The sequence below is a fragment of the Lactuca serriola genome, chromosome 4 (genome assembly GCF_051521515.1).
Source record: "Lactuca serriola cultivar US96UC23 chromosome 4, Lser_US96UC23_V15, whole genome shotgun sequence".
Taxonomy (NCBI): Eukaryota; Viridiplantae; Streptophyta; class Magnoliopsida; order Asterales; family Asteraceae; genus Lactuca; species Lactuca serriola.
The window spans coordinates 87,308,445-87,313,811 of NC_136411.1; the positions used below are offsets into that span (position 1 = coordinate 87,308,445).

The window sequence follows — 5,367 nt, forward strand, 5'->3', positions numbered from 1 at the left end:
GTTGTACTATAAAGGTATGGGGAGGTTGCTTGTGTCCTTGTCCAAAGGATAAGTCAACACTCCACCTAAATATCTTACCAAATAGATTTTATTCTTAGGCAATGATTTTCCCCAAAATATAGTTAAAATATGAATATTTAGGGTTTATTATGTTAAAATATGATTTTGGGTGAAAATGTCGCGTTAAAATTACGAAAAACGGGCTTAAAATGCTAAAAATATTGAAAACCGGGTAGGAATTGCTGAAATCCAAACTTTAGGGACGAAGGTGCGCAGGTTCGGCTCCTTAGGAGCAGAGAACCGAAGACGAGGCTCAGTTGTGCATGGAACCGAGAGGTCTCGCAAGCTGCTCGTCAGAAGGGATCGAGAGAGGAGGGGTTCGGCTGCGTAGGTGCTTCTCGGACCGAAAGTGAGAAGTCTTCTCGGACCGAAGGTAAGAAGGGAGAGTCTCAGTTCAGAATTGTCAGAGGACCGAAATAGACAGAGCACCCGGTCCATTTCGGTTGAGAGGGTCTCGGCTCCTAAGAGGTTTCGGTTCCTGAGAGGGTTTCGGTTCCTAAGAGGTTTCGGTTCCTTAAGTCCGTTTTTCGTGTAGACTTCCGTTTTTGGGTTGTTTTCGTCAAATTCGAGGGTCGGGATGCCCCGAGTGATTTTCAGAAGTTGAGAGAGATTTCGAGAGAGATTTGGGAAGATTTTGACATACTTGGAGAGATTTGGGAGAGATGTCACATACTTGGAGAGATTTCTCATTCAGAGAGATATTTGGGAGAGATTTCACATACTTGGAGAGATTTGGGAGAGATTTGACATTCTTGGAGAGATTTCTCATATAACGAGAGATTTGGCAGAGATTTCACATACTTGGAGAGATTTGGGAGAGATTTGACATTCTTGGAGAGATTTCTCATATAGAGAGAGATTTGGGAGATATTTGACATTCTTGGATAGATTCCACATACAGAGAGAGATTTGGGAGAGATTTGACATACTTGGAGAGATTTCACATACGAAGAGAGATTTGGGAGAGATTTGACATACTTGGAGAGATTTCACATACGGAGAGAGATTTGGGAGAGATTTCTTTTGTGACCTTTTTGAGTGTTTGCTTCGCAATGCAAGGTTCGTAGACATCGTTAACTCTTGTTATGACTGTCATATGCCCCTGGGGGTTAAGGAATAATGTTTTATCGAGTAGTTTCATCACTTGCCCTGATTAGGGTTTAGAGTTTCCGAACACATGAAAATTCTAAGTGATACTTTGCATTAAGAGTGCGAGTTCTTTAATAAGGAACATAATGAAAACCCTAGCATACAAGGGTTAGATGAGTTGACCGGTTTGACTTGTTGACTTTAGTTGACTTTGACTTGACTGAAATTTGACGGTTGTCACAACATACATACATAATAGCATCATACTTATAACAAATACATATACTATCACACACATACACAAAATACATATATTTTCACATACATACACCAAACACGCATATCAAATATATACACACATATGCCCAATTTCACATAATATATACATATACACATATTTTGTAATTAATCTCGAAATTCACAGTAAAAAGAACCTATGGTGGCGGAAATCAACAGATGATGCAGTGGTGGTGGTGGTTGCCAGCGGTGACAACAACAATCGTCGATAAAGCAGGAAATCAAAAACTGAAAATGCCAATTTTTTGCAATTAATCACTATTATAAGCTAAAAATCAATGTTACAAGAGAAAGTGAAAGAGAAATGAGCAGGAGATGCCCCACTATCGTCGGAAATACCCTACAGTCATCGGAGAAATGCTAAAGTTGTTTTCAGTATCTCCTTTTCCAATCGGGATCTCAGCGGGGGAAGAAAAAACGAGATGTCACTGGTGGATGGTCGCCTAAATCGGTCGATCGATGGTGCGAGTCATCAAAGAAATAGGGAAGAAAAAAACTTGACCAAATATGGAAGCAAATATGAAGTAGTAAGCAAATAGAAAGGCATCGATTTTTGGTTTTCTGCGTAAAGCAGTATCGGTGACGCCAAAACCTTTAGCGGCGACTCAAGTCAATTTTGGCGACAACTATGGAGGGAATTTATACCGTGTCTTTTTTTTTCGTCCTTTAGTGGCGACAAAAATCATTGGTGTTGATGTTGCTGCTATTGGGTTTAGGCGAAACGTAGCCCCATTCGTCAGATTAGAATATCGATTTGACGATTGGGGTTTGCCGTAAAGGGTTCATGTGGATTCGGTTCCCAAGGCATTACCAACGGCAAAAACTTTTAGCAGCGAATTTAGCTTGAATCGTTTCTAAAAGTTTTTATCGCCGATAATGACATGATTTCTTGTAGTGAAAAACGTCTATTTTCTAGTAGTCTAAAAATTGTTAGAAACATTAATTATATTTCAATGTATAAATATTATATTGAAAACATGGAAAAAGGTAAATTCTAATGATTAATAAGTACATAGTTTTATCAACGAAACATCCTAGAAGTTATGAAAATCAGACACAAACTTGTAATTTTTATATGTACATTAAACGTTTAATGTTAATATTCTAAACATGAAATTTTTTGTTAGATAGTTCATATGCAAAATACACTAGTTATAAACTTAAAGAGGAAAATAGAAGAAGAGGTGGGTCATGTCTTGAAATTGGACAAAGCTAAAAAAGCAAAAAATGATTTCTGAATACATTTAAGTGTAAAACTGCTTATTTCTAAGAACGTGCGAGTGTCTTGAAATTGATCAAATTAAAATGAAAAAATGTCCATTTGACATAGATCTACGACGTTTATTTAATTTTATGACGTATTACTTCCTATTTTATAAATAGATAACTAAAATTGTAATATAGTGGAAATGAAATACCAAAAGTTTTAATTTAAATACTTAACGAATAAAATTGTCCTATCTACTTTTGAGACGAAAAATAGTTCCCATGATACTAATAACATTGTTATTTCTATTTTAGTACGTATAACTTTCATTTTCTGTTTAATATATGTATTTATTTTATGGTCCGTGTTTGAAGGGGTTAATAACAAAACAGTCAATATATTCGAACCAGCCTTTTATTCTATAACTATAGTATTTTCCACTTTCCAGGTCTAAGTACACATCTAGGATACGGTTCTCGTGACTCGTCTTCGAAAATTCAATATTCAAAATCTATTTTCTTTCTATAAAAGCCCATTGCCGCATATCCAATGCTAATAGTCTTGAACAGATACAAAGAATATTAAACTCCCCAAAGAACAAAGAACAAACTCTGAATCTCAGTTTTAATTATTTTCTCCATGCAACGTTCAATTTCCTCAACCAAGAATGTCTACAGTAATCTCCTTCACTACCAGAAACCACCAACTGCCGCCATGATCACACGTCAGCAGCCACCTTGCGATGTTTTCATTAACCATCGTGGAATTGACACAAAGAAGAACGTCGCCGGACTTTTGTATAATCATCTCACGAGGTTAAGATTAAGGCCTTTCTTGGACAGCAAGAATATGAAACCAGGCGATAAATTGTTCAATAAAATTGATACTGCAATCAGCGGATGTAAAGTTGGAGTTGCGGTTTTCTCTCCCCGGTATTGTCAATCCTATTTTTGCTTGCATGAACTGGCTCGTATTATGGAGGCTAAGAAGAAGGTTATACCTGTTTTTTGTGATGTTAAACCATCGGAGCTTATGATTAAGGACAACTGGAGGTGCCCAAAACATGAGCTAGATAGGTTTCAGTCGGCTCTTGAAGAGGCTAAGTACACCGTCGGCATAACTTTCGATTCATCAGACGGGTAATAATTAAACACTCACTTCAGTTTTATTGTTTTATTTTATAACAAGTGACAAAATTTAAAAAAGATACAAATACCTTTTTCATTTCGATGTCATTCAATTCAGAAACTAGGTTATTCGAGCTTTATGCTAGAAAATAATTACACAGAGTATAGTCCTTAAACTGCATTAAGCCTTCCTACTATAGTACAAGTCACAATCATGGGAACATTGGATATGTTAATTAAGTAGCCTTATCATGCTATACGCATTGATGCCTATCTCGTGAAATGCTGAAATAGAGAAATGATACATTACTCGAAATGAATCCGGGTATACACATTAATTATAAGGTGACATGCAATCGACCAACATTAATTGGTAGCTTCAGATCTTTAAAAATAATACAGTAGAACGAGGGAATACCCATAATGAAAACTGGTTCTTAAATGCAACTACACTTGTACATTACGAGTCATGTATGTATCACGAGGGCAATTGAGATGGGTATTCCCAACATTCTACGTATACGTTTCATTAATATTAATGTTCCCATTATCACATTTTAAAACAAAAGTATTAATTTAAAAAGAATACATAGGATTACATATAAATTAAGATGCAGCTGTAGTAAGTATCTTAAGATTTGCAAGAGATTTGGAATTAACTAACATTGTTCTCCGATGTATGAAGGGACTGGCCGGGATTTTTAACGACAACGACCGAAGCGATTCTGGAAAACTTGATAGAGGTGGAAGAGGAAGAGCAACACCAAAAATTAATTTGTGAAGTTAACTGATAATGCAAATACTGACAAATTAGCCATGCATAAAATGTACAATTTAATTTCATTTAACTTAACTTTCATATAACATAAATAAATCTAATTAATCAATTCATTTAATTAATTTATTTATTCTTTTTGTATATTTACATAAAAATACATTGTAATGTTAAAATCCAAAATCTTGTAATAATTTTTTTTCATGGCCTACTCTTCTTTGATTCGAATTTTGATTTTTCAATTAGAGTGCAAAAGTGCACTTGTCACTTTGTTGTAATATCGTTAATAATCAAAGATATATTGGAAGTGTTATTTAAAAGTTAATTTTAGTTGCTCTTAATTCTAAAATTCTTAATTCTCTATGCTTTCCCACAAGAAAGAATACGTGTAAAGTCATTTAGATAGATTATTACCAAAGATTTTCTAGCCCAACGGTATTAGGTGTTGTTCTATCACTTTAAGATTGAGGTTCAAGTTTCATTGTGGATATAAGTGGAATTAAGAAGTTGTTTTAGAAAAGATTATATTTGTCGTTCAAAAAAATTTAGATAGATTATTGACGTATACAGTCGCATATCGTGTGGTGGCTATTTCTTTTAGCATTAGACTCTTTTATAGTACGTAGCGATGGAAATATTGGATGCTAATCAAATACATACTACAAGATGTACAGGTAATAAATGTTGGAGTAGGTGCCTAAACTCATAACTATAATTAATATGTATTTGAATTGATAGTGACATAGTCCTTTTAGGTTGTCTTCACAGGTGCAACTAGACATGATGATTAATTGAGGAAGATGAAGAATTTA

The 5,367-nt window shown here is 34.9% G+C and overlaps 1 pseudogene; it reads left to right on the forward strand.

The window, feature by feature from the left end:
* Positions 1–3,292: 3,292 nt before the first annotated feature.
* LOC145098583 (putative 2' cyclic ADP-D-ribose synthase BdTIR pseudogene) lies at positions 3,293–4,571 on the forward strand (annotated as a pseudogene).
* Positions 4,572–5,367: the final 796 nt, after the last annotated feature.